We start from the raw sequence: 21,831 nt of genomic DNA, 5'->3' as shown, positions 1-21,831 counted from the left end.
CCTGAAACCTCCTTGCATTCTCAACAAAACCAGTAGGAGGTCCTCTGAGCTGTCCCTGGCACCCCCTCCTGCAGGCACACTCAGGCGGTCTAAGGCACCAGTGTAGGGATCCACCAGACAGCAAACCTAAGGCAGAGCCCTCCAACCCTTGGACCCTTCTGTCTGGGCCTCATTTCTGAGGTCCCTGCGCGGTGGAGAGAGGCCTAGAAAGCCAGGAGACCCTGAATCTACTGGATGGCTTCTGATGTCATGGTGCTGGGGACACAGAGGTGAACAGCACAAAAGGTTGTTTCGGGGACTCTCATTACCTAGGGCTTCCTGGTGTGGCTGGAGGACCCTCGAGCTTTTACAGCCGGGCCCAGGGTGGGTAAGCCCCCCGGTGGCGGCTCGGGAGTCTGTCCCCAGTGAGGGTGGGAGAGAGCTGAGCCTCCAGGACGGGTCTGCGCGACCGACCGCGGCTCTTGCCGGCCGGCGCCAAGCCTGTGGTCGCAGAGAAAGGCAGGGAGATGGGGCGAGGCTGGGTGTGCCCGACGGGGGCGGGAGGAGGGGCTGGGGGAGGGGAGATCGGGGCACGCTGTGGCTCCAAATTCGAGGAGGAGGAGAGTCTGGCCGGGAAGCGGGCCGCCGGCTTCCCGCGACCACCCCCATCAGCAGCCCCCGACGCAGTGTCCACCCCGCTGGCCGCGCGCCGGCTGTAAGAGGGACGCGGATGACTGCGCCCCGGCCCCTCGCAGCGCAGGTACGTGCCCCCATCCCAGGAGCCCTTCCTCTCGCCGCCACCGCGGTGGGGTCGCCGGCTCGCGTGCGGGCAGCAGCCGCCCCGGGTTCCCGGCATCCAGCGCCGCGCCGCCCCCCGCGCGGCCCGCAATCGCGCGGAGAGGGTGGGGGGCAACCGGGCCCCACCTGCGCGCGGGGAGGCCAAGAGCGGGGGCCCGGCGGGTGCGTGACGGCGGCGGGCCGGCGCGGCAGCTGCGAGGCTGCCCGGCAGGATGTCTCCGCCTGCGGTTGCCGCCACCCCCTGGGCTAGCTCCGTGGCCACCTGGTAATTACTGCCCTCCCCGGCCGCCTCCCCGCCCCCCCGAAAAAAAAAGACAGCTAACCCTTCGCCTCCTAGAGCTGGAAGGCACAGGTGATCCACAAAGGCTTTCCTTGCCTTGCCCCAAATCTACGAGCGGTTCCTCTCCGGCGATGGGCAGCTCCATCAAGCATGCTGCTAAGTCGCTTCAGTCGTGTCCGACTCTGTGCGACCCCACAGACGGCAGCCCACCAGACTCCCCCGTCCCTGGGCTTCTCCAGGCAAGAACACTGGACTGGGTTGCCATTTCCTTCTCCAGTGCGTGAAAAGTGAAAATGAAGTCGCTCAGTCTCCTCCAACTCTTAGCGACCCCATGGACTGCAGCTTACCAGGCTCCTCTGCCCATGGGATTTTCCAGGCAAGAGTACTGGAGTGGGGTGCCATTGCCTTCTCTTTCAAGCATAGGGTGGGATTACAGGGGCCAGAATAAGCACCCCCTGCCACCGAGGGAGGGGAAAACCTGCCTGCGATTGGCCGAATAAATGCCAGGTGGGGTGGCTGGTTGGCCTGGACCGCGGTCTGCGATATAGCCGGCCCAGTTATCCTGGAGCTGGAGAACCTCGCAGCCCGCGGGAAGGCTCTTTGGAGTTTAGCAGTGGACTGAGGAGAGAGCACTGACTTGCAGCCAGAGGCTGTGTGGCTTTGGGAAGGACACTTGCTGTCGCTGGGCCTCTGTAAACTGGAGATGACTACTAGCTGCCACTTCACAGAAGGGTTGTGAGGACAAAGATATGGGAATGGTTTGAAATTCTGCAACGCTGAGATGATATGGTTAGGGTTTGGCTTCACCCCTGACGCCCACCAACGCACATGAGTTTCCAGAAGAAGGAAAGAGGGAAGAGAATTCCTGAGCCTAACAGAGGAAGCAGGGCTGGAGCAGTGTGGATGCTTTAGACTGTACAGATGAGAATGTCTGCCCACAAGAGCCTAGTTTCAGAACGAGACATTGTGAGTTCAAATCTGGACTCTTCCACTTAGAGCTTTTACCTTGGACGAGTCACATACCCTCCTTTTAAGCCTCAGTAGCACCATCTGTGAAATGGGTATGCTAATAAAGTATACTTCCTAGAGCATGAGATCATGTAGATAAGGATCCTGCCTTGAAAGCTTTGCTGCTGCTGCTAAGTTGCTTCAGTCGTGTCCGACTCTGTGCGACCCCACAGACGGCAGCCCACCAGGCTCCCCCGTCCCTGGGATTCTCCAGGCAAGAACACTGGAGTGGGTTGCCATTTCCTTCTCCAATGCATGAATCTGAAAAGTGAAAGTGAAGTTGCTCAGTCGTGTGTGATTCTTAGCGACCCCATGGACTGCAGCCTACCAGGCTCCTCTGCCCATGGGATTTGCCAGCCAAGAGTACTGGAGTGGGGTGCCATTGCCTTCTTGCAGTCCTCCCTAAATGTTAGCTCTGAGTATTCTTCTTCTTCTCCTTTTAAAATATTTATTTATTTGGCTGCATCAGGCCTTCATTGTGGCACTTGAGATCTCCCTTGGGGCATGCAGGTTTCTCTCTGGTTGTGGTGCATGGACTCTAGCATGCACAGGCTCCATAGTTGCAGCATGTGGGATCTTAATTCCCTGACCAAGAGTCAAACCCATATCCCCTGCATTGATTGGAAGGTAGATTCTTAACCACCGGACCACTAGGAAGTATTCTTGTTTACTCTGAGTATTCTTGTTATTACTATTATATTGCACCCTTCTGGGTACAGCACACGCTGTAGAGAAAGAAGACTCATCTAACAGCAAATAAAAAGGGGAAGACAGTTTCATCCCTCTTATCGGGCTGGTCTCAAACAAGATGCCTTAGCTCTCTGAGCCTCAGTGTTGTTTAGTCTCTTAGTCATGTCCGACTCTTTGCAACCCCATGCACGGCAGCACACCAGGCTTCCCTGCCCTTCACCATCTCCCACAGCTCACTCAAACTCATGCCCATCGAGTCCGTGATGCCATCCAGCCATCTCATCCTCTGTCGTCCCCTTCTCCTCCCGCCCCAAGTCTTTTGCAGCATCAGGGTCTTTTCACCTCCGTCTTTCCCTGAGTCAGCTCTTTGCATCAGGTGGCCAAACTATTGGAGCTTCAACTTCAGCATCAGTCCTTCCAGTGAATATTCAGGGTTGATTTCTTTTAGGATTGACTGGTTTGATCTCCTTGCTGTCCAAGGGACACTCAAGAGTCTTCTCCAGCCCCACAGTTCAAAAGCATCAGTTTTTCCTCAGCCTTCTTTATGGTCCAACTCTCACATCCATACATGACTACTGGAAAAACCATAGCTTGGACTATAGGACCTTTGTCAGCAAACTGAGCCTTAGTATCTAATGGGGAAAATGGAGATTATTACGCCTACCTCACACACTGTAAAAAGCCCTTTCATGATTTGCAGGGGGGAAAAAAAAAGATGTGTTCCATTTATCTTTTGTTACATCAAAACCACTTCAAAAGATAGTGGCTTAAAATAACTCACCTGTTTTGCTCACGAATCTGCAATTTGGTCACAGCTTGGTGGGTATAGCTTCTCTCTACTCCTTGCATTATCAGCTAAGATGGCCCAGCTAGGGATAGAGGGTCTTCTTCCAAAAATCACACACTTGTATGGAAAGCCAGTTGATCCTGGCTGTCAGCTGGGTCTGTCGCCCAGGGTCTACGCTCCTCTCAGTGGGCCTCTCTGAGACTACTTGGGCTTTCTCACAGCATAGGAAGAGGGAGCCCCCAGTCTCTTTAGACTTGGACTCAGAAGCTGATACAGTGTGGCTTCTGGATCATTTTATTGGTCACTAGTCACAGAGCCCACCTAGATTCAAGGGGAGGGGACTGACATCTCTCTCCATGAGAAGAATATCACATAATTTCTAACCATCTTGAGTCTACCACAACTTGAAAGTCTTTCCTTTGTTTTGTTGTTTTTTCTGAGTGCCATGGTGACAAATTAATTAATCTTTGCAGAAGACATAGACTTCTCCTAGGAGAAGACCAGCAGGCATACAACCATCCATGACTAGGGCCTTATCCCAGAGGCCATCTGGTCAGGATCAGTTTCTCTGGATCTGATTCTGGGCTGAGGGAGCAGGCATGCTGCATGGCAGCTTCTCTAGAGTCTGTTTCCCTGGACCCTCTGAGGCTTCAGTCATCAGCTCTACCAACCCCATGCCCTTAAAACAAGAGGAAGAAGCCAGAGAGAGAGTCATTTGAATTCAGAAAACTAGATTTTAGCAGGTGGCCCTGGCTGACTGTAATGAGCATCTTTGTAGCTCTTGCTCCCTGGAGAAGCCTATTTCTCAAGAGGGTTGCTGCCTGGGTGTTTGGAGTGATTGTTGTCAGACATTATTAGGTTATTAATTGATGGGTTGGCGCACTCTTGGGCTAAAGGCAGGAAGCTGGTGGGAGAGGCAGGTGCAGGGAGGGTTGTCATGACAACCTTGTGGCCTGTGGTTTGTGCTCTGGCCTCAGAACTGGAAGGATGGCCCAGACAGCTCAGACCTTCTCAGACCACAAATTCTCCAAAGAGAGACCAGAGTCTGTCTTTCGGGTTGCTGTTGTAATGCATTTCACACACCAACCCACGCACACGCCCCGGGCGTCAAAACCAACCTTCTTCCTGCTGCCCCATCCCATATCCTGACTCCCTTCCCCAGTTTGCTAGCTCCTAACTTCAATTTCAGCCACGATGGCCTTCCAAGCGGACTGCAGAAAGAAACGGAGTTTAGATTCATTTATTCATTCAAACGTTCAACACATTTTTGTTGTGCCTTTCGGACTTTCCTGGTGGCTCAGACAGTAAAGCATCTGCCTACAATGCAGAGACCTGGGTTCAACTGAAGATCCCCTGGAGAAGGAAATGGCGACCCACTCCAGTATTCTTGCCTGGAAAGTCCCATGGACGGAGGAGCCTGGTAGGCTACAGTCCATGGGATCGCGAAGAGTCGGACACGACTGAGCAACTTCACTTTCACTTTTCACTTTCATGCATTGGAGAAGGAAATGGCAACCCACTCCAGTATTCTTGTCTGGAGAATCCCAGGGACGGGAGAGCCTGGCGGGCTGCCGTCTCTGGAGTCGCACAGAGTCGGACACGACTGAAGTGACTTAGCAGCAGCAGCAGCACAGCTTCTTGGGGGGGGGGGGTTGTCGGGGGGCTTCCCTGGTGGCTCAGTGGTAAAGAACCTGCTTGCCAATGCAGTTGGGGAAGATCCCCTAGAGCAGGAAATGCACCCCACTCCAGTATTCTTGGCTGGGAAATCCCATGGACAGAGGAGCCTGCTGGGCTGCAGTTCATGGGGTCACAAAGAGTCAGACGAGACTTAGTGGCATTTGTGAAGTGCTGCTCACAAGGCCTTAGATACAACACGGGGGTTGTGGTAGATAGAATAATGGCCCCCAAATGATGTCCAGCTGCTGGTCCCTGAAGCCTGTGAATATGTTACCTTACATGGCAAAAGGACATTAAGGCAGCAGGTGGAATTAAGGTTGCAAATCAGCTGACCTTCAAATAGGGAGATTGTCCTGGATTATCTAGGTGGGCCCAGTGCGATCACAGGGTCCTTAATAGGAGGAGAGGGCTGAGGGGGCAGAGGTCTGTGTGGTAAGATGTGAGATGGACTCAGCCTGCCACTGCTGGCTTTGAAAGCAGAAGGCGGCACAGGCCAAAGGATGCCAGAAGCCTTTAGAAGCTGGAAAAGGCAAGGAAGTGGATTTTCCCCATACCCTCCAGAAGAAAGGCAGGCCTGCTGACACTTTGATTTTAGCCCAGCAAGACCCACTTTTTTTTTTTTTTTTTAACCACACCTCGCAATATGTGGGACCTTAGTTCCCCTGCCTTTTCCAAGCACAGTCTTAACCACTGGACCACCAGGGAAGTCCCAGCTTTTTTTATTTTTTGAATAATTTTATTTATGTCTGTTTGGCTGTGCTGGGTCTTCAGTTGCTGTGCGGGCCAGTCTCTAGTTGTGGTGTGGGGGCTTCTTATTGCCGTAGCTTCTCTTGTTGCAGAGCGTGGGGCTCCTGGGCTCCAGAGTTCAGTAGGTGTGGCTCATGGGCTTAGTGGCTCCAAGATATGTGGGATCCTCCCAGACTAGGGATCGAACTGATGTCTCCTGCTTTGGCAGGCAGATTCTTCACCACTGAGCCAACAGGGAAGCCCTCTTTAATTTTTTTAAAGACCCACTTTGACCACCAGATGGTAAGAAATGAGTGTTGTCTTAAGCTAAGTTTGTGGTAATTTGTTTCAGCAGCAACAGGAAGCTAGTCTAGAGCCCTGTCTTTGGAGTCAAACCACTCTGCATTTTGCCTGCTGTGTGACCCTGGGCAAGATGCTGGCCCCGTCTGAGTCTCAGTTGCCTTGCCTATTGAAGAGAGTTGAGGTGAAGCTTAAAACGGGAGACATTTGGAAGGCACTCAGCACGTGCTCCCCAAATGGCACTTCCTGTACTCCCTGATCCTGAGTTGCTCCCGCCTCTTTCCCGACCCCATGAGGGAGGGCAGCAGAGCCAGGCACTATGGGAGGTTCTCTGCTGGTCCTTCTCTTGGTCCTTGAAGCCATCCTAATTGGTACCTGGCCACGTGGAACTTGCAGCAGTGCGATGCCTTGCATCAGCTCCTCTGATGTAGGTGTGTGCTGCAGTGTGAGGCTGGGAAGGCCAAGACCAGTTTTCAGTGCACAAGTCACCACCCCTGCAGTCAAACAGTAGACATCTCACGATAGACATTTCTGCCATTTTTCAGAGCCCTTGGGGAGCCTCCAAGACCTTTACCCCAACTAGTCCCAAATCAGTAGAGTACCTGTGGGGAATACGGTACACACCGTGACAAGCATCCTACCAAGCTGGCCTGCCCATCCTTCACCCTCTCTAGGGAGACTCAGATGGAGAGGCAGTGGGAGCTCGAGGGAGTGGGGCCATCACCATCACCATCACCACCACCATTCTATTCATCACTGCATCCTCACTGCCACTGACCTACTAAGTGCCAGGCACTTGCTGGACCTCATCTTTGATTCTCACAAGTGCCAGCTGGTCATCCGGAAACGGAGTTTCTCAAGGTCACATAGTCAGACAGTAGCAGCATGGGGACTTAACCTCCACAGTCTGGCCCAGAGTTTCTGTTCTTAACCGCTCCGTGTGACTGTCATGTGCTGGAGGAACTTGCATTCTGTCACCAGCTCAGTGCCCACTCCAGAACCCTCCCTCTGATGACTCCCAGGCTGTCTGGACCTCTAGGGGGGGCAGCAGTAGATGCCCAAAGGCCTTGTGGTCTGGGGCCCTGTTGCGCTCTTGGTGACCTCTAGAGCAGCCCAGAAAAGTCCACCAGCCCTTCCAAGCCTCTAGGTTCATGAAGCAGGTGTTTATCCTGAGGACACAATAGGGATACCCAGGGTTTATCCTGGGTATCCCTGGTGGCTCAGATAGTAAAGAATCCATCTGTAATGCAGGAAACCTGGGCTCGATCCCTGGCTTGGGAAGATCCCCTGGAGGAGGGAATGGCAACCCACTCCAGTATTCTTGCCTGGAGAATCCCCATGGACAGAGGAGCCTGGTGGGCTACAATCCATGGGGTCACAAAAAGTGAGTGACTAAGCACAGCACAGCACAGGGCTCATCCAAGTTTCTGGGGCTGTCATCCCAGTGGGTCTGCAGTGCTTTAAGACTGCTCTCATGGGGCTGGAAGAGCAGAATGAGCAAATGATTTCAGGTGGCAAGCCTGCCCAATTTTGGCCCTTATGTCTTTCTAGGCAGGAAAGACGGAGAAGGCAATGGCAACCCACTCCAGCACTCTTGCCTGGAAAATCCCATGGACAGAGGAGCCTGGTAGGCTGCAGTCCATGGGGTCGCTAAGAGTCACACACGACTGAGCGACTTCACTTTTCACTTTTCAGTTGCATGCATTGGAGAAGGAAATGGCAACCCAGTCCAGTGTTCTTGCCTGGAGAATCCCAGGGATGGGGGAACCTGGTGGGCTGCCGTCTATGGGGTCGCACAGAGTCAGACACGACTGAAGCCACTTAGCAGCAGCAGCAGCAGGCAGGAAAGAGCCACTGAGGCAGCCCTAGCACCGCAGAGGACTCAGGCATTCTCACTCCTCACCAGATGCCTGCCTCTCATCTGCCCACTTTGGGTTTAAGGAGAGAAGTCTGAATGGGGAGAGGTGGGCTTCTCCTGAGGTTGTATTTTAATCACAAGCTCACTGCTTTCACTTGGTTGTAGGTTTACTTGGAGAAGTTGCAGGGGGACTGAGGTTGCGATGGAGTCTGCAGAATGCAACAGGCCACTGCTTGGTGCTCGATGTCATCGTGGTTTCTAGTCCTTCCTTCCTGTTTTATATTAAAGAAAAAAACATCAGCACCAAAGTAGAATACACACAGGTTCTTTTTTCTCTTCCTGAGTGGGCATTTCACAGAGGATCTGGGCTCACTGATCTGAAGTCAGCGTCATCTTTCCATCTGCAGTTCCAAAGGCCCAATAGGAAAGGAGGTAGGGAGGGATCCCTGGCGAAAGCGGGGTACCCACTGCCGTCAGTGGTCTTGCAGGTATGGATGCTGATGGTATAGACAGCCTGTGTGTGTGCATCCTGTTAGGCTGGGCCACCCTGTAAAGAGAGTGAGGGGTGCTCTCCTTGCTGGGTGTGTCCTGGGGGTAGCCAGACTTTCACCCTTAGGTCAATCCTGCACTCCTTCCCCACCTGTCCTTTCATACGGCATCAGGAAGAGCCCACAGACTTCTGCACTCTGTGTCCACACACACTGCTGCTCTGTGACAAGGCTTCTGCTTGTCAGAAGGAGGAGCATTTGCTTGGAGGCCCAGGCCCCACAGAGGGGTATTTTTGCTGGGCCCCCTACCAGTACAGCCTCCCGGCAGGACTATACCAGTTCACTTCCTAGAGAAGATGAAATCACAAATCACCCAACAAAATAGAGAATGCACATCCTCAGTGCCCCCCGACACCCCCCGCCCATGGTGGACATTGGTTTTCTGGCCCCAGCAATGTTCTTGCAGTCAGCTTCCAAGGAGACACCACGGAGAGAGGAGGTTAAACTGAAACAGCTCGGCAGACCATTTGGAGAATCATGGCTCTGTCACTTAGTAAGACATATCTAGAGCCTTTGCCCCTATGGGCCTGAGTTTCCCCATCTGTAAAGGGAAGAGTCTGGGCTAGGTCACCTCCATGGATCCTGTTAGCTCTGCTGGGCTGAGGGAGTTCAGGAAATGGTCCTGAGAGCCAGAGGACCCCATGAAGCCAGAGCCCCATGCTTGCTCCCTGCTCGGGGCCACACTGTTTAAAAACATGGATGTTCAAGAATTCCCTGGTGGTCCAGTAGATAAGACTCTGGGCCCCCAGTGCAGGGTTGTTGTTCAGTAGCCAAATCATGTCCAACTCTTTTCAATCCCATGGACTTCAGCACACCTGCAGGCTTCCCTGTCCTTCACTAATCTCCCAAAGTCTGCTCAAACTCATGTCCATTGAGTCAGTGATGCCATCCAACCATCTCATCCTCTGTTGTCCCCTTTTCCTCCTGTCCTCGTCTTTCCAAGCATCAGGGTCTTTTCCAGTGAGTCGGAGCCCGGGTTCAATCCCTAGTCAGGGAACTGGACTCTGCATGCCACAACTAAATATCCCACATGCCACCGTGAAGATTGAATATCTTGAGTGCTTCAGCTAAGATCCGAAGTGAAGTGCTAGTCACTCAGTCGTGTCAGACTCTTTGCAACCCCATGGTCTGTAGCCCGCCAGGCTCCTCTGTCCGTGAAATTCTCCAGGCAAGAACACTGGAGTGAGTAGCCATTCCCTTCTCCAGGGATCTTCCCGACCCAGGGATCAAACCCTGGTCTCCTGCACTGCAGGTAGATTCTTTACCATCTGAGCCACCAGGGAAGCCTAGCACAGCCAAATAAATAAATATCAAAAACAAAACATTGATGCCCACCTTACTCACAACCCAGAGGCTTCCTCCAATGCCCTCCTTCTGTTGATCTGCAGAACAAGTTACCCGCGCCCACCCCCCACCCCCCTCGCTCCCACCTCAGTGCTTCCCCTCCTGACTGTGCCCTGGAACCACCCAGAGAGCTTTTAGAAACACTGAGGCTGGTACCTCATCTCCAGAAAATATGATTTAATTCGTCTGGGGTGGGGCCCGGGCAGTGGTGTTATTTTTTATAAGCTGCCCAGTTTCTGGCTCATGTAGTTGTGCCCCACTGACCCAGATGCTGGCTGCTGAAGGGTGACAGCCCGGGGGTGGAGTGGAAACAGTCAGCTTCCTCCGCCCGTGTCTGCTGCCTTCTCGCTCTTGTGTCTGTGGTGGTGGTTTCATGGTTCAATCATGTCCGAGTCTTTGCGACCCCATGGACTGTAGTCCACCAGGCTCCTCTGTCCATGGGGTTTTCTGGGCAAGAATACTGGAGTGGGTTGCCATTTCCTCCTCCAAGGGATCTTCCCAACCCAGGGAATGAACCCCAGTCTCCTTCGTTGGCAGACTGATACTTTCTAGTTATCTGAGCGTCAGCCTGTCTGGCTCAAGTCAAGACCTCTGGCTCAGGGGTTCAACATCCTGAATCTCCTGATGTCTTGCAGGTGCTCAAAGGTGATTGGGTGGGTAGAATTAGCACACCTGGCTCCTCCTGAATCCCCCCAAGTCCTTGAGGTCCCTGCCCCGAATGGAAGCTTTAGCATTCTCGGCAAGGTCGCCCACTGTGTCTGCGGTGTATGGAAGGCAGGCTCAGGGCGCCTGGAGGGAGCTGTCCCGCCGCCTTCATCCTGTGCTGGGCGAGCTTTCCTCGCAGCCACCCAGCCTGACACCAGCTCTGAGTTCACATGATCCTGCCTCAGCTCGGGAATGGGCAGAGCCTCCCGCTGGGATTTTCGAGACTGAGCTGGGGGCGTGGCCTGTCGGGGGCGTGGCCTTCGGGAAATCGCAGGAGGGGGAGCTCGGGTCCTGGCTGCGGGGTCCTTCCTCTGCAAGCGCCGGAGGAAGACGGCTGGTGGAGGTTTGAGGGCTGAGCTCAGGCGGGCCCACAGAGTCTGAGAGGACCCAGATCTCCCGAGGCTGCCGCTCCCTGCCTCGCTGTCTGCTCCTCCCCACCTGGCAGCAGCGACCGTCCCCTTCCTGGGGTCTGGAGCCTGGGCAGACAGGGGTGGGATCCTGACACAACAGCACGTCAGGAAATCGGTTTATCAGCTCACGACCCTTAGAAAAACAAAATAGAGTAGAAATGATCCGCGTGCGTCACAGTGATAAGGTAAGTACTGCTCTGGCTCCATGTGTCTCTGCTCTCTCTGTGTCACGCGCATTCCTTGCTGTGATTTATGATGGAAAGAGCTCAAAGGCAGCGGGTTGGTGCCTAGTGGTCTGGGTTCTAGATTCAGATCCACCCAACTTACTGTATGGACGTGAGCAACTAGGTTAGCCTCTCTGGGCTTCAGGTTCTGTGAAATAGGTTCACAGTGCCCGCCCCATCGACTCACAGCGCCTTTGTGAGCTCGCGATGGAATTGAATGTTGAAATAGTGTCGAGGGCTTTAGAAGTGAGGTTGTCTCCCTGCTTTTGCTGGAGTGAGGCTATTTAGGGAAAAGCTGGGGACTAAGGGGAAAATGCAGTCTGATTCTACTCCTGCCCCAGAAGGAGACATCAACGACCTCTGAAAAGGGCACTTTTAGGAAGTGTTTAAAGCAGGTGGAAGTTTGACCAGCCAAAGGGAAGAGAAGCTGGGCTTGCAGGAAATCCCCCAGCTCGCTGTGCTGGTGGCTGCCTGAGCAGAGCTGCCCAGCCCGTGAGTAACTGTGTGTGTGCCATCAAGCCACCACTGAGAAGAGACGGGTGACAGATTAGACCGCTGTTTATGCACCAGCTCAGCAGCACTAGCACTTTTGACCTAGAACGTGCATGGGGCTCCCAGCTCGAGTCAGAGTCCCTTCCTGCCTTTGGGGATTTAACTGCTCCTGGATGTTCAGGTCCTTGGAGGCCTCTGTGCTGATGGGCATTTGTCTGAAGGTTTGCTCTTAGGTGTTGGGTTGCTTCACACGTAGTGTCTCAGTTTCTTGTTTAGTCACTAAGTGGCAGTTGATTCTTTTGCGACTCCATGGATTGTAGCCCGCCAGGCTCCTCTGTCCGTGGGATTTCCCAGGCAAGCTCACAGGAGTGGGGTGCCATTTCCTTCTCCAGGGAATCTTCCCAACCCAGGAATCGAACCTGCTTTGGCAGGTGGGGTTTTTTTTGTTTTTAACCACTGAGACACCAGGGAAGCCCCTCAGTTTCTTAGCTGAACGGTAGCGTGAGGCAGACACAGCGGCTCTGTGTTTTGATTCTTTGTCCCAATCCCCTCCACCTTGGGGATTCAAGCCTTGGTCACACAGTAGGTTCATCTTCTTGAGTGGTGAGAAAATGGTTGACATGCCAGGTGCAGTAGGGGTCGGAGGCGGTTTGGGGGGGGCGGGTCACGGTGGAGCTAGCCCAGGCCCAAGCCTGTTGGCCTGGTGGCATCTGGGGGAACTGGAGCCTGGCAAACCCTGGAAGTGGGGGGTGGCTGCTCTGTAACAACTGTGATGAACAGAAAGTGTGGTGTAAAGGAAAGTGTGGACCAATCTGAGCTCAAAACCTGGCTTGCGTCATTTGTTGTTGTTTAGTTGCTAAGCTGAGTTCGATTCTGCAACCCCATGGACTGTAGCCCTCCAGGCTCCTCTGTCCATGGCATTTTCCAGGCAAGAATCCTGGAGTGGGTTGCCATTTGCTCCTCCAGCATATTTTCCCTACCCAGGGACTGAACCTGCACGTCGTGCATTGCAGGTGGATTCTTTACCACGGAGCCACCAGGGAAGCCCTGGCTTACATCACGTAATTATTGCTGAAAGCTCAACTTCTGTATACACTGGTGCTGAACTGAATCTTGGAGACAGAGTTTTGGGTGAAGCAGAAAAGGATAAAGGGCTTCCCTGGTGGCTCAGACAGTAAATCATCTGCCTGCAATGCAAGAGACCTGGGTTCGATCCCCGAGACAGGAAGATCTCCTGGAGAAGGCAATGGCAATCCACTACAGTATTCTTGCCTGAAAAATCCCATGATTAGAGGAGCCTGGCGGGCTACAGTCCATGGGGTCACAAAGAGTTAAGACACGACTGAATGACTACCACACACACACAAACGGATAACTGTATTACTTTGCCAGACAAAGAGGGACACTGGGGGCTCTCACCTTGAAAAACTATGTGTCGCAGCCCCAGAGGATTTGATGAAGGGTTTTTTATTAGTGGTTCAAGGGTGAGGTCTCTGCTAAGATTAGGTATGAGCAGGGCCTGTTGTCGTTGTTCAGTCATTCAGTCACTCAGTTGCTCAGTTGTGTCCGACTCTCTGCAACCCCATGGACTGCAACACGCCAGGCTTTCCTGTCCTGCACCATCTCCCAGAGTTTACTCAAACTCATGGCCATTGAGCCGGTGATGCCTTCCAACCAGCTCATCTTCTGTTGTCCCCTTCTTCTCCTGCCTTCACTCCCTTAACTTCATCTCAGGTGGTCAGTCTCCGAATGTTGATGAGCTTCTTCCTCCCGTATAATCTTGCCTCAGGCGGTTTCTCAGCTGCCCCTCTCTTGATTAGCAACTGTTCAAATCTGCCCTTCGGACCTAAGGGAAGATCATGGAGGCTGGAGTCTGGCCTACAAGAAAGGGGGAGACAAAAAAAAGGCTTTCGTGCCTGCAAGCTCCACAGGGCCCCGCACGGTTTTAGAATCTTGAGCAGCCTCAGTTTTTTCATCTGGAAAGTGGATGCTGGTGAGAGAGAGAATGGATGTGCAGAAATGTTCCTGGCACGTGGAGGACTCTTACCTGGCATGACCTGGTCCGTCTGTCCCAGTCACATGTTCCCATTTACAGAACACCATGCACCCACTGTGCCTTTCATTTTGGGGAGCAGGCTTTCTGTGGAGAGCAAGTAGAGAGGGGACACTCCTGGCAAAATGCAATTTCCATGGAGGGGTACCTTTCCTCCGGGAGTGGCAGAAGGGAGAGCTGGCTGTGATGAGGCCTGGGTGACAAAGCAGGATTGTCTGCAACCAGCTCAGGTAACTTAAACAGATGCCGCAGGCTGAAGCGGAGGCCACAATGATTCCTCCTCACTTTTGTGTTTCTGTTAATGAGTTAATGATATTTCCATTGTCCCAGCACCTGACCTCAAAACCCTCCATGCATCCACCCATGCACCCACCCATTCATCCATCTATCCACCCATTACTCACCCACCTGACTATCTACCCCGTTATCCTTCTATTTACCCGTCTTATTCATCCTCCTACTCACCCATCCATCCACCCAACCCACCTACCTCTCCGTGCATCCATCCATTTTAACAAATAATTTAGGGGAAATTATGAGGACCAAGTACTGAGATACATCTCAGATTTGTCCCTGACTGTCCTCAGCTCCTTCTAATTAGTCAGCAGTTCCTGTTCCAGGGAGAAGCTAATTCTGACTCCACGATGGAACTGTTTCTTTGACTTGCTTTTCATTGCTTTTGTTATTATCATCATACATAATGGCCTGCCTCAGAGGACCCTGTCCCTCTGCCTGACTGTTAAACTATAGTGCCTTTATAGTTCACAGGGAGCCCACCTCTGAAGGCTGCAGGAAAGAAGAGATTAACACACCCCTTCCTAGAGATGTTTTGCAAGACTGAAGACGCATTTTATTTTATTTTCTTACTGCCTCTCCCTCTCTATTCTGCCTTTTGACTTGAGTTCCTCAGCCCTTCCCTCTCTCAGTTCAGTTCAGTCGCTCAGTTGTGTCCGACTCTTTGCAACCCCATGAATCGCAGCACACCAGGCCTCCCGGTCCATCAAAAACTGGCATCCAGGCCCCGACAAGATGGTTGTTTAGAGACATTAGTCTGCCACCTTCTCGGTCAGCCAGGTCTCTGAATAAAGTCATATTCCTTGTCTCTACACCTCATGTCCGATTCACTGGCCTGTCGTGTGGCGAGCAGAGCCAGCATGGACTCGGTAACCTTTCTGTAGCTTCTTGTTGTCCTCTCTCTGGTCACACCCTCCTCACATTCAGTTCCTTACAGGCGCTCGCTCGCTCGCTGTCTATCTGGCGTTTGGCCTGTTGAATGTAGTGTTTCCACAGGCAGAAGCTCCTTTCTTCCCTGGCTGCCTGTCTCTCTTCTCCTGATCTTAGAGTATCATGCTGCTTAGAAAGGCTTTTCTGGCTAAGTCACCTCCTATGAACTCAGAACTTAATGTCTTATACTCTCCCTAGGAGCTAATCCTCTCCTTTCTTCTCCCCTCTCCCATAAGACTAAAAGCAACGTGAGCTACCCCAGGGGCCAGTGTCTAGTGCAGTGCCTTCCATATAATAGACACTCAGTAAGTATCTGCTGTGGTCGATGAGCGGATGGATGATTAGAGAGCCATTGAAGGGTTTGAAGCAGGAGTGATTAGCTTAGATTTGTGTTTTAGAAGATGGCTTTGACGATGGTGAGATGGAGACAGGGAATCCCACAGGAGACCATGCATTGATTCTGGAGAGGAAGCCTTGACCAAGCCAATCTGGGGCAACGGGGAGGGAGCTAAAGAGGAGGAGACGGATGTGGGAAATATTGAAGATTTGGAAACGGTAGAACTGAGTAATTGAGTGGTTGCTGTGGATGAAGATAAAGATCAACCAACCCACACAGTCATCCAACACAAGAGACTGGGCAGGTGGAGATGCTACCTCCAAGAACAGACTGGTGGAGGAAACGGCGGGAGCAGGGCGGCCTCACTGAGCATGCCCTGTGTGGCAGGAGGAAACTGGTTCTGTAAGCCTTCCCCCTTGGGTGGGGAGGACATCTGGGAGTCATCAGTACTGGGGGGTCGAAACCATGGAGGAGGTAGAGTGTGTGTGTGTGTGTGTGTGTGTGTGTGTGTGTGTGTGTGTGTGTGTGTGTGTGTGTGTGTGTGTGTGTGTGTGTGTGTAGTGAGAAGAACAAGTCAGCTTTAAGTGTGAGTGTGAGTGTGTGTGTGTGTGTGTGTGTGTGTGTGTGTGTGTGTGTGTGTGTGTGTGTGTGTGTGTGTAGTGAGAAGAACAAGTCAGCTTTAAGTGTGAGTGGGAGGGATGCCCCCAGCACCCGCCACACGGGACCCTGAGTGGTGCTGATTTGTTCCTGCCTTTCAAGATCAGAGGCTCCCTGAGGGTGGGAGCCATTTCTTCTTCTTTATCTCTAAGTCCCCCATATCCAGTCTGAGGCCGTGAACCGATGCTCCAGAGATACTTGTGGAATGAAACCAGGAGGTACCAGACTGTTGGACAAGCCACTGTATCCCTTTGGGCCTCAGTTTCCTCATCCCTAAAATGGGGGGACAGTAGGGCTGTTGCAAACATGGGACAGGAGAGCAGATGTGAAATGCTCTGTCAACTGTGGGAGATCTGGCAAACACCGAATGTGAGTACCGAAGAGACGCACTCACTTGTCTTGAGGGCCTGAGTCAAGCTGCTGACCTCCCAAGGGCTGCATCATGGTTCTGCCCACCGAGTTCTGCTGGGTCTTAAGTTCCCCTTCCAGCCATTCTGTCCTTTGACCTGGGAACTCATGGATGGCACTCAGCCAGGAGTGAACCTCCGGAGCCTCTAGACCTGTGGATGCTTTGCTTCTCAGAGTGTGGCCCCTGGCCCTGCAGCACCAGCACCACCTGGCGGGTGGCTGCCGGTTCTCGAGCCCTGCCTCTGACCCACTGAGTCAGGAACTATGAAGGTGGGGCTCTGTGATCTGTTTCAACAAATCCTCCAGATGACTCGGGTGCACCTAAGTTTAAGAACAACTGCTCTAGAATACCCCCAAACCTCTTTTGGCTCCAAAATGGACATAGGAGGTGCTTTCACTTAAGCATCGTCTGTAGCTCTGCGGACTTGAATGTTTCTGACTTTGGTTGCCAGAATTTGCTTGTTGTTGTCCTAGGAAATAGGAACTTATCAATGGTCACCCCAGCCTGTCCCACACATGCATACACTCACCACCTGCAAACAATAGGCTTCGGCCAGGTGATTCTCAACAAACTCCTGAGACCAGACAAGACATGTTTTCCACTTGGTTTCTTTTGCCCATATTTGTGGGTGCCTGGGAGCCTGTGCTGATGAATGAATTTTTATCTTCCTGAGGGTAGTTTTGTGTCAACTGTGGAGAACCTCAGATAAATTCAGAGACATGGACATCCCGGGCCGGTGTCCCTGGGGACCACTCAGGGACTTCTTCACGTTTGAGCCAGGTGAACCATTTGGACCCTCAGGTGTGGGCCTGGGAGTCAAGGACAGGAGAGCTAGCAAGAAGAGGAGGAGTGAAGCCAAATTTTGACTCAGGGGACAGTGCAAGGTTCAGAGGTCACAGTCCTCAGCTTCCCCTTTGCCCCAAATCTCACCATCAAAACATATAAACCAAAACATGAAAAGCAAAAACCAAGAAAACATCCCTGCACTGTCGGTGGGAATGTAAAATGGTGTAGCCACTGTGGAAAAACAGAATGCAGTTCCTCAAAAAATTAAAAATAGAACTACCATATGATCCAGTGTTTCCGCTTCTGGATCTATACCCAAAAAAACTGAAAGCAGGGACTCAAGTAGTATACCCATGTTCAGTTCAGTTCAGTGGCTCAGTCGTGTCCGACTCTTTGCAACCCCATGAATTGCAGCACGCCAGGCCTCCCTGTCCATCACCAACTCCTGGAGTCCACCCAAACTCATGTCCATCAAGTGGGTGATGCCATCCAGCCATCTCATCCTCTGTCGTCCCCTTCTCCTCCTGCCCCCAATCCCTCCCAGCATCAGAGTCTTTTCCAATGAATCAACTCTTCGCATGAGGTGGCCAAAGTATTGGCGTTTCAGCCTCAGCATCAGTCCTTCCAATGAACACCCAGGACTGGTCTCCTTTAGGATGGACTGGTTGGATCTCCTTGCAGTCCAGGGGACTCTCCAGAGTCTTCTCCAACACCACAGTTCAAAAGCATCAATTCTTTGGCACTCAGCTTTCTTCACAGTCCAACTCTCACATCCATACATGACCGCTGGAAAAACCATAGCCTTGACTAGACGAACCTTTGTTGGCAGACTAATGTCTCTGCTTTTGAATATGCTATCTAGGTTGGTCATAACTTTCCTTCCAAGGAGTGAGCATATTTTAATTTCATGGCTGCAATCATCATCTGCAGTGATTTTAGAGCCCCCCAAAATAAAGTCTGACACTGTTTCCACTGTTTCCCCATCTATTTCCCATGAAGTGATGGGACCAGATGCCATGATCTTAGTTTTCTGAACGTTGAGCCAACTTTTTCTCTCTCCTCTTTCACTTTCATCAAGAGGCTTTTTAGCTCCACTTCACCTTCTGCCATAAGGGTGGTGTCATCTGCATATCTGAGGTTATTGATATTTCTCCCGGCAATCTTGATTCCAGCTTGTGCTTCTTTCAGCCCAGCATTTCTCATGATGTACTCTGAATAGAAGTTAAACAAGCAGGGTGACAATATACAGGCTTGACGTACTCCTATTTGGAACCAGTCTGTTGTTCCATGTCCAGTTCTAACTGTTGCTTCCCGACCTGACATGTTCAGAGTAGTGCTATTCATGATCGCCAGAAGGTAGAAGTCGCCCAAATGTCCATTGACAAATGGAAAAATAAAAGGCAGTATATATGTATGATGGACTATTATTATACCTTAAAAAGGAAGGAGCTTCTGATAACATTCTACAACATGGATGCATCTTGGAGACATGATGCTAAGTGAAATAAGACACAAAAAGACAAATGCTGTATCACTCAGCTTACCATCTGAGCCACCAGGGAAGTACATGAGGTATCTAGAGTGGTCAAATTCACAGAGGCAGACAGTGGACTGGTGTTTGCCGTGGACTGGTGTTTGCCATGGCCTGCGGGAATGGAGGATGGGGAGTTAGAGTTTAACGGGAACAGATTTTCGGCTGGGGAAACTGAAAAAGTTCTGGAGGTGGATGGTGGTTATGGTTGCATGACAGTTTAAGTGTACTTAATTACCACTGAATTGTACATTAAAAATGGTTAACAAAATAAATTTTATATTATGTATGAGAGTGAAAGTATTAGTCACTCAGTGATGTCCAACTCTCTGCCACCCATGGTCTGTAGCCCTCCAGGCTCCTCTGTTCATGGAATTCTCCAGGCAAGAATACTGGAGTGGGTAGCCATTCGCTTCTCCAGGGATCTTCCCCACCCAGGGATCGAACCTGGGTCTCCTGCATTACAGACAGGTTCTTTACTATCTGAGCCACCAGGGAAGCTCCTGTCGTGTATATTAAACCACAACTGAAAATGGCACCAAGAAGCACCTCCCTCCACCACCATCACTGAAATCCAGGCCTGTATCCTTGAAAGGTTGGAGAGGTGGGTCCTCATCTTCAGGGACTGAAAGCTTGGGGCCAAGGCTAGGTGGGGACTGGTTGTGGCGGGAGGTGGGGCTTGGAACAAGAAGACTGGATTCTAATGCCCATACTTCCTTTGTCAGGCTGGCTTTGGGCTCATCACTTCCCTGTTTGAACCTCTGTTTCCTCATCTGTAAGGTGGGGAGGCGGCACCCACTTATTCCTTCCAGAAGTCCTCAGGAGTGCCTGTGATGCACCAGGCACTGTTCAAGGTGCACATGGCCCTCTTGGAATTTATTGAATTGGCCATAAAGTTCATTTGGGTTTTTCTGCACCATCTTACGGAAAAAACCAAATGAACTTTTTAGCCAACCCAATGCATCCTCGTGGAGGAGACAGATCGGCAACAAGCAGACAAGTAGACAAACAAATCTCAGATACTGATGGGAACTCTGCAGAGCCGGCACCTAGGAAGGAGTGATGGTGCTGGGGGAGGGGGCCCCTCAAATGGGATGGTCAGGGAGGGCCTACAAAGGGGTGGTGTTTAACCTGAGAACTGGCGGCAAAGGAGCCAGCCCTGCCCTAGGAGGGGAGGGGAGGGGTGAGCAGTTGCACTCCTGGAGCAACTGGAGCAAGGCCAGGTGACCAGGGCACAGAAAGCTGGCCATGATGTTGGTGGCGGGAAGGTAGGAGGAGCTGGGGTCGGATCACACTGGGCCTTGTAGGAGTTTGGGGGGTTTTCTGGGGATGTGATAACTCACTGTGAAACTGTCTCAGTGGGTTTTAAACAAGGAAGAGGAGGATGCGGTTTGGATTTTGGAAAGATCCCTGTGGCTGCCCCGGGGAATAATGGTCAGGGAAAAATGAGAACACTGGGATTTAGCTTCCCTGGTAGCTCAGCTGGTAAAGAATCTGCCTTCAATGCAAGAGACCTGGGTTCTATTCCTGGGTCAGGAAGATTCCCCTGGAGAAGGGATAGGCTACCCACTCCAGTATTCTTGATGTTCCCTGGTGGCTCAGATGGTAAAGAACCCGCCTTCAATGCAGGAGACCTGGTTCGATCCCTGGGTTGGGAAGATACCCTGGAGGAGGGCATGGCAACCCATTCCAGTGTTCTTGCCTGGAGAATCCCCAAGAACAGTGGAGCCTGGTGGGCTACAGTCCATGGGATCGCAAAGAGTCAGACACGACTGAGTGACTTAAGCACAGGAGTGGGGGTGGCTTGGCCACAGAGAGAGCCACAGGGAATCCAGGTAAGAGGGTGCAGCTTTGGGTTGGATCCATCTCTCGCCTGTTTTAGAGACTTATGAACACCATGGGTCCCTTTTCCAGGAAAAATGCACATACTTAAATATTTGCAAGATGGAGCATGTGATTTCAGAGGAACCCCTCAAGTTTATCCTCCATGAGCCCCAGGACTGGAACTGCTGGGCTGGGATATCTCTGAGACCCTTCCTAGCAGGCTCTGTCAGTTTTCAGGCTGAGCCCTGGCTCCGGTGCCCACAAGGCCAGTTAGGAGCCCACAGGAGGGAGGGTGATGAGACATTGTCAGTTGTAGCAGGGGTTTCCTTCCTGGTCCGTGAGTCCCAGCTTGACTATGTATGGTGAAGAGAGAGCAAAGGGCAAGACTGATCTGCTAAAACTACAAAACAGCTTGATGCAGACTCCGTTCACTTGGAATTTGCAGCCGTATAGACCACACATTCTCAGGAGGGTGGGGGGAGATTGGTTCTTGGGTGGGGTGAAAATAATCTTATTTAGTGATCTGTCACCCTCCAAAAGGCCATGGTGCAAAAACAGATATTCTATACATCTAAGGATTTAAGATGTATAGAATATCTGTTTATGCACCATTGGGGGCAGGTGATTAGGAAAAAAACTATGTCTAAAAAATCTCCTTGGGAGGATGATTGTGAACAACAACAAGGTTGATTTAGACACAGTGAGGTTTTTCATCTGAGCCAGGAGTCTTAAATCGATAGAACTGCTCAGGCTTTTCATTCTGGTATATTAATCTAAACGGTAAAGTGAAAGTGAACGTCGCTCAGTCGTTGCGTCTGACTCTTTTTGACTGCATGGACTCTGCAGTCCAAGGAATTCTTCAGGCCAGACTACTGGCATGGGTAGCCTTTTTCCCAGGGGATCATCCCAACCCAGGGATCAAACCCAGGTCGGCTGCATTGCAGGCAGATTCTTTACCAGCTGAGCCACCAGGGAAGCCCAATCTGTAAGGTAGGCCTACAACAAAATTTTTTTATTCTCTCTTGTTCAAATGCATTTGTATATATAGCAACAGCATTTTCTTTTATTCTCTTTTTGAAATTGTTGTGTTTTGGGTTGCTCTGCGTCTTCGTTGCTGTGCTCAGCTTTCTCTAGCTGCAGCAAGCGGGGGCTGCTCTGCACTGTGGTGCACGGGCTTCTCATTG

The 21,831-nt window shown here is 51.7% G+C and overlaps 1 protein-coding gene across 3 annotated transcripts in view; it reads left to right on the top strand.

Annotated features, from left to right (window-relative positions):
- The window catches only part of GPR68 (G protein-coupled receptor 68), a 36,532-nt gene that overhangs the window by 9,327 nt on the left and 5,374 nt on the right, over positions 1–21,831 (top strand). Inside the window, exon 1 of one of the 3 annotated variants that reach the window (XM_042235377.2) lies at positions 77–269. The exons of 1 other annotated variant lie outside the window; for it this stretch is intronic. The gene's annotated coding sequence lies outside the window, so the exon portion shown is untranslated. Of the gene's footprint in view, positions 1–76; positions 270–11,002; positions 11,296–21,831 lie in introns of those variants that run through there. One more of the 3 variants, XM_004017946.6, reaches the window with a different exon arrangement.

The sequence above is a fragment of the Ovis aries genome, chromosome 18, assembly GCF_016772045.2.
Source record: "Ovis aries strain OAR_USU_Benz2616 breed Rambouillet chromosome 18, ARS-UI_Ramb_v3.0, whole genome shotgun sequence".
NCBI classification, from domain to species: Eukaryota; Metazoa; Chordata; class Mammalia; order Artiodactyla; family Bovidae; genus Ovis; species Ovis aries.
This window is presented reverse-complemented; position numbering and strand designations above follow the sequence as displayed.